Raw genomic sequence first — 12,877 nt, forward strand, 5'->3', positions numbered from 1 at the left:
ATGGGGGAAAATCTGGAGAGATTGGAATATTCTGACTTATTATGACACCCTCCCAGATTGCCAAGGGCCTTAAGCTTATTATTGTAATTATTATATAGAAACAAAGTTTATTTAAGAAATTGTCAATTCACTTTTATTGAATTTTTATCAGCTTCAAAAATGGTTGAGTTGAATCTATTATGATTATACAGTGCTTTCTAGTCATATTTATGTCATCTTTTAATTTGGTATTAATTTTGGTCTTTGCTTTTATCAGTCAACATAACTATGAACAAGTAGATGATTCTGAAACAAATCCCATTACATAGTCATTTCTTGTTAAGACACCATCATTTTCATTGATTGGGAGAGAAAGAAAGACAGAGAAACAGATACAGAGACAGACACAGAGAGAAAGATAAGAGAGAGCTTTTTGTCTTTCCTCATCATTTTTGTTTGGCTTTTAATTATTTTTATTTATTTAGATATTTCCCATTTAGATGTTAAAAAAAGCTTTTTATTAGTATTTCTTAAAATTTTCAGTTCAAAATGTCTTCCTTGCTGTTCTTCCCCCTCCAGGAGAAGGCAGTTCTTTTCAATTATACAAGTGAGGTCATGAAAAACACATTTGAATATTATCCAAATATCAAAAGAAAACACAAACCAAATATAAAATAAAAATAAATTTTAAAGTATGAAGAGTTTATCTATCTAAATAGTCAATATGAGCAGACAATTTTCAGAAGAAGAAATTGAAACCAATTCTTAGTCATATGAAAATTTAAAGTCTAAATCACTGTTGATCAGAGAAATGCAAATTAAGACAACTTTGAGATACCACTACACATCTCTCAGATTGTCTAAGATGACAATAAAAGATGACATATGCTGGAAGAGATGTGGGAAAATTGGGACACTAAATACATTGTTGGTGGAATTGTAAACTGATTAAACAATTCTGGGGAATGATTTATAACTTTGCCCAAAGGGTTATCAAAATGTGCATACCCTTTGATCCAGCAGTGTTTCAACTGGGCTTTATCCTAAAGAGATGATAAAGGAGGGAAAGGGACCCACTTGTGCAAAAACGTTTGTGGCAGCCTTCTTTGTAGTGGCAAGAAACTGGAAACTGAGTGGATGCCCATCAGTTGGGGAATGGCTGAGTAAATTATGGTATATGAATGTTATGGAAGAATTGATCAGAAGGATGATTTCAGAAAGGTCTAAAGAGACTTACATAAACTGATGGTAAGTGAAGTGAGCAGAACCAGAACATTATTGTATATGAAAATAATAAGATGATGTGATGATCAATTCTGATGGATGTGTCTCTTTTCTAATAATTTTTAGTTGATTTTCTAGAGTTATCATCTGCAAAGAGTGATCATTTGGTTTCCTCATAACCTACTCTAATTCCTTTAATCTCTTTTTCTTCTCTTATTGTCAAAGCTAACGTTTCTAATACAATATTGAATAGTTATGGTGATAGTGGGCCAACTTGTTTCACTACTGATCTTGTTGGGAATGGTTTTAGTTTTTCCCCATTATATATGACATTTTTTGCTGATGATTTTAAATTAATGCTACTGATCGTTTTAAGGAAAAGTCAATTTATTCCTATTTTCTCTATTGTTTTTCATGGGAATGGGTGTTGGATTTTATCAAATGCTTTTTCTATACCTATTCAAATAATCGTGTGATTTTTGCTAGTTTGGTTATTGATATAGTTGATTATGCTAATAATTTTCTTAGTATTGAACTATCCCTGCATTCCTGGTATAAATCCTACTTGATCATTGTATATTATCCTTGAAATGACTTTCTGTAATTTTATTGCTAATATTTTATTTAAGTTTTTTGCATCAACATTCACTAGGGACATTAGTCTATAATTTTCTTTCTCTGTTTTCACCCTAGCTGATTTAGGTATCAAAACCATATCTGTGTCATAAAGGGAATTTAGTAGGACTCCTTCTTAGGACTCCTTCTTTCCCCAATTTTTTTCAAATAGTTTATATAGTGTTGGAATTAATTCTTTTTTTTAATGTTTGCTAGAATTCACATATAATTCCATCTGTCCCTGGAGATTTTTTCTTAGGGAGTTGATTAATAGCTTGTTCTATTTCTTTTCTAAAATGGGAATATTTAAATAATTTGTTTCCTTTTCTGTTAACCTGGGCAATCTATATTTTTGTAGATATTTCTCCATGTCCTTTAGATTATCACATTTATAGTTATATAGTTGGGCAAAATATCTCCTAATTATTGCTGTAATTTCCTCTTCAATTTGTGGAAAGTTCTCCCTTTTCATTTTTGAGACTAACAATTGATTTTAATCAAATTAACTAAAGGTTTATCTATTTTGTTAGTTTTTCATAAAACAAACTCTTAGATTTATTTATGAATTCAATGGTTTTCTTATTTTCAATTTTATTAATCTCCCCTTTTATTTTCAGAATTTCAAAATTGGTATTTAATGGAGGGGTTTTAATTTGTTCTTTTCCCAGATTTTTTAGTTGTAAGCCCAATTCATTGATCTCTTTTTCTATTTTATGCAAGTAAGCATCTAGAGATATAGAATTTTCACTTACAAGTGCTTTGACTGCATCTCACAAATTTCATTATGTTGTCTCATTATTGTCTTTCTCTTGAATGAAATTATTGATTGTGTCTATGATTTGTTGTTTCATTCTTTAGGATTCATTCTTTAGGGTTGAATTATTTAATTTCCAATTAACTTTTAGTCTATTTTTTCCTGGCCTTATATTGCATTTGATTTTTGTTGCATCATGATCTGACATAAAAAGGCATTTATTATTTCTGCCTCTCTGCATTTGATTTTGAGGTTTTTATGCCCTAACACATGGTCAATTTCCATATAAGCTCCATGAACCACTAAGAAAAAGTAAACTACTTTATTTCTCCATTCAATTTTCTCCAAAAATCTATCATAGCTAAATTTTCTAACTTTTTGTTTACCTCCTTAACTTCTTTCTTATTTATTTTGTGGTTTGAGAGAGCAAGGTTGAAATCCCCCACTAGTATAGCTTTGCTGTCTATTTCTTCTTACATCTCTTAAATTTCCCTCTAGGAATTTGGATGCTATACCACTTGGTGCATATATGTTTAGTATTAATATTGCTTCATTATCTATGGTACCCTTTAGTAAAATATAATTTCCTTCTTTTTCTCTTTTAATTAGTTAAATCTGTCTTTGCTTTTAATTGATCTGAGATCAGGATTGCTACTCCGGATTTTTTACTTCACCTGAAGTATAATAGGTTCTGCTTCAGCACTTTACCTTCATTCTGTATATATAATTATGTTTTAAATGTGTTTCTTATAAATAACATATTTTAGGATTATGGCTTTTAATTCAATCTGGATCCATTTCCATTTATGGGAGAGTTTATCCCATTCACATTCACAGTTAAAAATAACTAATTCTGTATTTCCTGCCATCATATTTACCCCAATTTATGCTTTTCTCTTTCTTTTCCCCCTTTCCTTATCCCCATTATTTTGCTTTTAATGATCACCTCCCTCACACAGTCCTCTCCCTTTAGAGTCCCTCACCCTTTTTTACACATTTCCCTTAATACTTGTTTTCCCTTCTATTAGTCTTTCCCTTTATTTTCCTCTTTTCCCTCCCACTTCTCTTTAAGGTGAGACAAGTTTCTCTTCAAAATCAAATGTGCCTGATATTCTCTCTTTAAGCCAAATCTGATGAGAGTAATATTTACAAACTGCTCATCCCTCTCCAATCTTTCAATTATAATAGGTCTTCTTTCCCTCTTCATGAGATATAATTTTCCTTATTTTACCTCCTTTTCCCTCTTTTTCCAGTCTGATCCCTTTTCCACCTTTAGTTTCTTTTTCATACTATCATAATAAAATGAAATTATACCCCCATTCTCTAAGTATATCCATAACATAAATATAGTTCTCAACAGTTCTTTCATTTTTGCCTTTTTATGTTTCTCTTGATTTCTGTGTTTGGAGATCAAAAGTTTTGTTCAGTGAATCCAACCATTCTGGAGAGTAGTTTGTAACTATGCTTAAAAAGTTATCAAACTGTGCATATCCTTTGATCCAGCAGTGTTACTACTGGGCTTATATCCCAAAGAGATCATAAAGAAGGGAAAGGGACCTGTATGTGCACGAATGCTTGTAGCAGCCCTCTTTGTAGTGGCTAGAAACTGGAAACTGAGTGGATGCCCATCAGTTGGAGAATGGCTGAATAAATTGTGGTATTTGAATATTATGGAATATTATTGTTCTGTAAGAAATTACCAACAGGATGATTTCAGAAAGGCCTGGAGATACTTATACAAACTGATGCTGAGTGAAATAAGCAGGACCAGGAGATCATTATATACTTCAACAACAATACTAGATGATGACCAATTCTGATGGACCTGGCCATCCTCAGCAATGAGATCAACCAAATCATTTCCAATGGAGCAGTAATGAATTGAACCAGCTACGCCCAGAGAAAAAACTCTGCGTGATGACTAAAAACCATTACATTGAATTCCCAATCCCTATATTTATGCCCACCTGCATTTTTGATTTCCTTCACAAGCTAATTGTACAATATTTCAGAGCCTGATTCTTTTTGTACAGCAAAATAACAGTTTGGTCATGTATACTTATTGTGTATCTAATTTATATTTTAATATATTTAATATCTACTGGTCATCCTGCCATCTGTGGGAGGGGGTGGGGGGTAAGAGGTGAAAAATTGGAACAAGAGGTTTGGCAATTGTTAATGCTGTAAAGTTACTCATACATATAACCTGTAAATAAAAGGCTATTAAATAAATAAATAAATAAAAAAGATTCTTTATGCAATCTTCCAAGAAAGCCTTGTGAAATGGATATCTCCCTTTAAGACTTCATCTGAAGTGGCTTTACTTTTAGGAACCTCAAGATTTGGTGTCTGTGCTTCTCTGTCTCCATAAAAGCTATCCATGATGAGAATTCTTTTTTTTGGTTTTTTACTCAATTTTTAAAGGCTTGAGATCTGTTCAATGCAAAGGAGCTACAGATGCTTTAATTTCCCCTGGGTCAGTTCTGTAAATTTATTTCCAGTCCTGGATAATCCAAGCTAGGTCTGGCATTCTTCCAGGGCTCAGTGGTTTACAATTTGCCTTTTGCAGCAAATCTGCCAAACCACCTACTTTTTTTTTTCATTAATTCCCTTGAGATTCTCGAACTTTTATTATTCCATATGAATTTTGTTGTTATTTTTTCTAGATCATTAAAATATTTTCTTGGAAGTCTGATTGGTATAGCACTAAATAAATAAATTAGTTTAGGGAGTATTATCATCTTTATTATATTTGCTCTGTCTATCCAAAAGCACTTAATATTTTTCCAATTATTTAAGTCTGACTTTATTTGTGTGGAAAGTTTTTTGTAATTTTGCTCATATAATTCCTGACTTTCCTTTGGTAGATAGATTCCCAAATATTTTATGCTGTCGACAATTATTTTGAGTGGAATTTCTCATTGTATCTCTTGCTGTTGGATTTAGTTGGTGATGTATAAAAATGCTGAGGATTGATGGGGATTTATTTTATATCCTGCAACTTTGCTAACATTATGCATTACTTCTAATAGCTTTTTAGTAGAATATCTGGGGTTCTCTAAGTATACCATCATATCATCTGCAAAGAGTGATAGTCTGGTTTCCTCATTGCATACTCTAATTCCTTCAATCTCTTTCTCGACTCCTATTACTGAGGCTAGTGTTTCTAATACAATATTGAATAATAATGGTGATAGTGGGCAACCTTGCTTCACTCCAGATCTTACTGGGAAAGTTTCCAGTTTTTCCCCATTGCATATGATGTTTACTGATGGTTTTAAATATATGCTCCTGACTATTTTAAGGAAAAGTCTATTTATTCCTATACTCTCAAGTGATTTTTATTAGGAATGGATGTTGGATTTTATCAAATATTTTTTCTGCATCTATTGAGAGGATCATATGGTTTTTGTTAGTTTGGTTATTGATGTGGTGGATTATGCTAATAGTTTTCCTAATATTCAACCAGCCCTGCATTCCTGGTTTAAATCCTATTTGATCATATTGTATTATCCTGGGGATGATTTTCTGTAATCTTTTTGCTAATATTTTATTTAAGATTTTAGCATCAATATTCATTAGGGAGATTGGTCTATAATTTTCTTTCTCTATTTTCAGCCTACCTGGTTTAGGTATTAGTACTATGTCTGTGTCACAAAAGGAGTTTGGTAGGACTCCTTCAATCCCTATTTTTTTCAAATAATTTATATAGCATTGGAGTTAATTGTTCTTTAAATGTTTAGTAGAATTCACATGTAAATCCATCTGGTCCTGGGGATTTTTTCTTAGGGAGTTGGTTAATAGCTTGTTCTATTTCTCGGCAAGCTATATTTTTGAAGGTATTCTTCCATTTCATTTAAGTTGTAGAATTTATTGGCATAAAGTTGGGCAAAGTAATTCCTAATTATTGTTCTAATTTCCTCTTCATTAGTGGCAAATTCTCCCTTTTCATTTTTAAGACTCACAATTTGATTTTCCTCTTTCCTTTTTTAAATCAGATTTACTAAGGGTTTGTCTATTTTGTTGGTTTTTTCATAGAACCAACTCTTATTTTTATTAATTAATTCAATAGTTTTTTTACTTTCAATTTTATTGATCTCTCCTTTTATTTTTAGAATTTCAAATTTAGTGTTTGACTGGGGGTTTTTAATTTGTTCCTTTTCTAGCATTTTTAGTTGCAAGCCCAATTCATTGACCTTCTCTTTCTCCATTTTATGCAAGTAGGCCTCTAGAGATATGGAATGTCCCCTTATTACCTCTTTGGCTGCATCTCACACATTTTGGTATGATGTCTAATTACTATCGTTTTCTTGGATGAAGTTATTAATTATGTCTATGATTTGCTGTTTCACCCAATCATTCTTTAGTATGAGTATATTTAGTTTCTAATTATTTTTTGGTCTACTTTCCCCAGGCTTTTTGTTGAATGTAATTTTCATTGCATCGTGGTCTGAAAAGGATGCATTTACTATTTCTGCCTTACTGCATTTGAGTTCGAGGTTTTTAGGTCCTAATATATGGTCACTTTTTAATAGGTTCCATGAACTGCTGAAAAGAAAGTGTACTCCTTTCTGTCTCCATTTCGTTTTCTCCAGAGATGTATCATATCTAACTTTTCCAGGATTCTACTTACCTCTTTGACTTCTTTCTTATTTATTTTGTGGTTTGATTTATCTAATTCTGAGAGTGCAAAGGTTGAGATGTCCCACTGTTATAATTTTGCTGTGTATTTCTGTGAAGACCATGTATTTTAAAATCAGCTTTAGTCAGGAATTCAGGTTAGGGGAAAATCGTCAGTCTTTATTCTCAGTGAAGAAAGATCGAAGGTGGAAAAGAATGGGAAATAGCAATGTTTGTAGCCAAAGTCAAGAAGCTGGCTAGACCAGCAGCCACATGACCAGCAGCTAGAAGTATGGAACCCAGGCCAATCTCTCCCAGCTTCTCTTCCTGTCTCTCTGCCTCCACCCACCAAAATCGTCATTTCCTTTACAACACATCAGGATTTGCACAGAGAGTGGGCGGGGGCCATTCTTTATCCAATCATGTATAATAATAGAGTGTAGTCCAATTACTATTTAGCCTCATGTCCTGGGACCTCAGTGCATCAACTCAAACCTCAGGCCATTACATATTTCTTCTTGCAGTTCTCTTAATTTCTCTTTTAAGAATTTAGATCCTACACCACTTGGTGCATATATGTTTAATATTGATATTGCTTCATTATCTATGCTACCCTTTAGCAAGATATAGTGCCTTTCTTTATCTCTTTTAATTAGATCAATTTTTGCTTTTGCTTGATCTGAGATCAGGATGGCTACCCCTGTTTTTTGGACTTCACCTGAAGCATAGTAGATTTTGCTCCAACCATGTACCTTTACTCCACATGTATCTCTCTGCTTCAGGTGTATTTCCTGTAAACAACATATTGTAGGAGTCTGGCTTTTAATCCATTCTGCTAACCGCTTCCTCTTTATGGGGGAGTTTACCCCATTCACATTTATGGTTAAAATTACAAATTTTGTATTACTTGCCATCTTGTTAACCCCTATTTATGCTTTTCTCCCTTCTTTCCCCCTTACCCCCTTTCCCAGTATTAAACTTGTGAGTACCACTTGCTTCTCACAGCCCTCCCTTTTTAGTCCTCCCCCCCACCTTAGAGTTCCTCCTCCTATCTCACTCCTTTCCCTCACAGTTTCCATATTCCCTTCTGCTTAGCTTATTCCTTCCCTTTTCACTTTTCCCTTCTCACTTTTCAATGAGGTGGGAGAAGTTTCACCATAAATTGAATATGTCTAAAATTTTTCTCTTAAAGCCAATTCTGATAGCAGTAAGATACCCACTATATTCATTCCCCTCCATTCTTTCTCTCAGATATAATAGCCTTCTTTTGCTTCTTTGTGAGATGCAGTACCCCGATTTTATCCTTTTTCTGGTACAATGTCCTTTCCACTTTTAGTTTCTAGAACAAGTTATACATGTATTCTTTATACATCTTTATAGCAGAAATATAGTTCCCAAGATTTCTTTTTACCTTTTTGGGTTTCTCTTGAGTTCTATATTTGTAGATCAAACTTTTTGTTAAATTCTGTTTTTTTCATCAAAAATAGGTGAAATTCGCTTATTTCATTGAATGACCATCTTCTTCCCTGGAAAAAGATGCTCGTTCTGACTAGGTAAGTTGTTTTTGGTTGTATACTGAGTTCCTTAGCCTGTCAGAATGTCATAATATAGGCCCTTCGATCTTTTAATGTGGATGCTGTTAGATCCTGGGTAATTCTTATTGTGGCTCCTCTATATTTGAATTGAGTCTTTCTAGCCACTTGCAGTATTTTTCCTTCATTTGAGGGTTCTGGCATTTGGCCATTATATTTCTTGGTGTTTTGATTTTAGGATCCCTTTCAGTAGGTGATCAATGAATTCTTTCAATGTCTATTTTACCCTCTGTTCCTATGACTTCTGGGCAGTTCTCTTTGAAATTTCCTGGAAAATAGTGTCCAGGCTCTTTTTTTCAGCATATTTTTCTGGGAGTCCAATAATTCTCAGATTGTCTCTCCTAGATCTATTTTCCAGATCTGTTGTTTTCCCTAGAAGGTATTTCACTTTTTTTTCCCATTGTTTGATTTTTTTGGTTTTGCTCTACTTGTTGTCACCTAGAGTCATTCAATTCCATTTGTCCGATTCTGATTTTCAATGAAGTATTTTCTTCACTCACTTTTTTTATATCTTTTTCTAATTGTCCAATTGAGTTGTTTTGTTCTATGGAATTTTTTTCCATTTTGCCAACTTTATTTTTTAGAGAGCTATTTTCTGTTTCCAGTTCACTAATCCTATTTTTCAAGGATTTGATTTCTTTATCTACTCCGTCTTTAAATGAGTGGGACAACTTCTCCAGACTCTCTTGCCAAGCCTCCCTCTCTTTTTCTCATTTTTCTCCTACCTCTCTTGTGAGAGTCTTTTTAATTTCTTCTATGAGATTCATCTATACTGATTAACAGATGATTGCCTCCTTTGGGGATTCACCTGGAGACAGTCTGTTTTTAGTCTCCTCAGGGTTTAGAATCTGCTCTCTATCCATATAGAAGCTGTCAATGGTTAAGGTCCTTTTCAATTTTTTGCTCATTTTGTCAGAGAAGAATCAGAGACAAATTAGCAAAGAAAAAAAAAATCCAAATGGAATCTGCTTTTTGGGGGGGAGGGGCTGGGTGGTGTTACCACGCTTCCTCTACAGACTGTGGGGGGCAGCAGCAAGGCACTAGCAGGACAGCGATTGTGTTGCCCCTGTGCTCTGAGACTCTGAGAGCATGCTGAGACACTGTGGGGGAGGGGTGGCCAGGTCTTGGAGAGACTCCAGCTGTTTGGTGTTATCTTCTTCACCCCTGGTGTTTTTAGCTTCTCTGCTGGGTTACTGACTTGCTGCCAGGGCAAAATATCAAATCCTGTAGCAAAGCTTTCCTGGCAAAAACGGCTGAGATCACACCCCACCCCTCTCCGGTCTACTCGACTGTGAGCTGCCTCCTGTGCTCTCGCTGCCCCTGCCTGCCCTCAGCCTGCACCCCATCTAAAACCGTCCCTGTCCTCAAACAAAAACAGACCTTTCCTGGTGAATTTCAAGGATGTCTTCTCTTGGTAACTATTTGTGGGTTTTTTTTTTTCAGTCAAGTATTAATTCAGAGACTTGTCATGAAATGAATTCTGAGAGAAAATTCAGAGCTTATACAGCTGTATGCCTCCTCTCTGCCATCTTGGCCAGAAGTCCTCCACTTTCTAATATTTTTAATAGGAATTGATATTGTATTTTCAAAGAGTATAAATTCCATATGATCATAGTGTATAATTTTTGTGATATATTGCTAGATTGTCTGCTAGTATTTTATTTAAATGTTTAAAACTGCATTAAATATATAATAATTTAAAATTATGATAAACTATAGAAACCTATTTTTCTTATATTAGATTATATTTATATTAGATTATATTTATATTTAGATTATATTAGATTATATTTTATAAATATCCATCCATTTCACTTACATTATCAGCTTTATTGGGATGTAACTTGGCAAAATAATTCCTAATAACTGTTTTAGTTTCATTTTTATTGGTGGTCCCCTAACCTTTTTTTAGTATTGATACTAGTATTTTAGTTTTCTTCTATTTTTATAAAAGCCAAATTAATTTATGGTTTGTTTATCATTTTTTCTTAAAACCAACTTTTACTTTATTTATTAGTTCTTTTTTTAAAAAAATTATTATTCTCCCCTTTGATTTTCAAGATTTCCATTTTGTTGTTTAATTTGGATTTATTTTTTTTAAGTTGCAGGCTCATTAATTGAGTTTCTCTTTCTCTCTTATTAAAGTCCATATTTTTCAAAATAAGTTTTTCTCTAAGTACTACTTTGGGCACATCTCACAAATGTTGAAATGTTGTAACATTATTGTCATTATCTTAAATGAAATTATTGATTTTTGTATATGACTTGACTCATTCTTAGATCCACTCATTCTTTAGTTTTAGATAATTAGTTTCCAATTACTTTTTAACCTATATTTTCATGGCCTTTAATTGAATGTAATTTTATTGCATTATGATATAAAGAAATGCATTTAATATTTCTGCTTTTCTGCATTTATCTGGGAGATTTTTAACTGAAAGAATGTTCACTCTGATTTTTTTTGACTCTACTACTTCAAAATTCAATTTGAATCATTATCTAACATTATTTGGAAGGGAATGTTAGAGGAGCCCATCTGAGTGTTTTCTCTATTGTGTTATCTTGGCTCCTCCCCTGGAAGTCTCTTTCTTCATCATGAATGCTTCTTTTCATAATAACCATGTGTCTCATGAAATCATTTATGTTGTCTTGGGCACATGATGAAACAATTATTTCAGTTTCTTTATTTTCTTCTCTGAAGATAATCTATGAATCATCCTTCCATCTTGCTTTATTTTTTGTTCTATGGTTTTATTTATAGTAAAAATGTCAATATCTATGTGGTTCAGTTCCTCTAATAATATATTATGTCATTGTTCATTGGACAGATATCTTACATTTAGAATACCCATAATTAAATTCACATTTGCAGGGAATCTAAAACTTTAAGGCACTTTCTTTCTTTTCTGCTAGAACCAAAAATCCATTATCAAGAAACCATCCAGTAGATGTCTTCTTAATTAGAGATAGGTCTCTACATACTGAACTAGGATGACCCTTGGAAACATGTCATAATCTACACTAGAAACCTTTCTAGCATCATTGAATATTTCAATCCTTCACTTTCCTGGCATAGTCTTTAAGAATCTTAAGTTAACCCAATGCCATGGTGAATATTATTGTAGGGCTTTTTTAATACACTGAAATATTTTTGGTGTTTTAAGCATGTATTTTTGATTTGGGCAGAAATTTTTTTGTTCAGTCTTAACAGTCATGTCCAAGTCTTTGTTACCCAATTTGGTGTTTCATTGTATTGATTTGTCATTTGCTTCTTCAGCTCATTTTACATATGAGGAATGGGGGCAAACAAGGTTAAATGACTTGTCCAGATTCTCACAGTTGAGGCCAGATATTAATTTAGGAAGATCAGTCTTCCTAACTTCATGCCTAGTTTTCTATGCATTGTGCCTCCAAGCTGCTCCTTGAAGAAACTTGAAGTCATTAAAAACAAAAACAAAAACAACAAGCCTTTAATTAATTTCTATAAGAAATTTTTTTCCTTTTTCTCCTATTTGTACTGGGCCCAATTAATCATTTTCAGTGACTATTCAAAATATATGCATTAATGATCCTTCAATGAGTTGTCAATATTTATTGAGTGCATGAATGCATATGCATTTCAAGCTATTTTATTGCTTACATTTACACAGGTAAATTTGGGCAAGTCTTTTAACATACATGGGTTTCAGAGTCATCATCTACAAAATGAAAGTAATCTATTAGAGGATCTATAATGTCCTTTTAACCTCAAATTTATTAATCTGTGCATCAATAAATATATTAAATACCTATACTCCCATGTTCTCCTATATGCCAGACATTGTTCCTAGAGAGAGAGAAAGAAAAAGTAAAAGACAAGTTTTTTTTTTTCTTAAGATGCTCACACTCTAATTGGAAAAACAAGATGACAATTATAAGCAAACAAATCTAGAATAGCAGAATCATTTGGTAGAACAGAAGCAGAGCCATATGACTATTTTCTGCAATCAGTTTTACAGATTCATTCTAATACAAAGATACTAAACACAGAAGCACTGGTGAGTATGCCTTATTTTCCCTACCTGGTGAGCAGATTAGAAGGAAAGGAAAGGAA

This window comes from Sarcophilus harrisii, chromosome 2, assembly GCF_902635505.1.
Source record: "Sarcophilus harrisii chromosome 2, mSarHar1.11, whole genome shotgun sequence".
NCBI classification, from domain to species: Eukaryota; Metazoa; Chordata; class Mammalia; order Dasyuromorphia; family Dasyuridae; genus Sarcophilus; species Sarcophilus harrisii.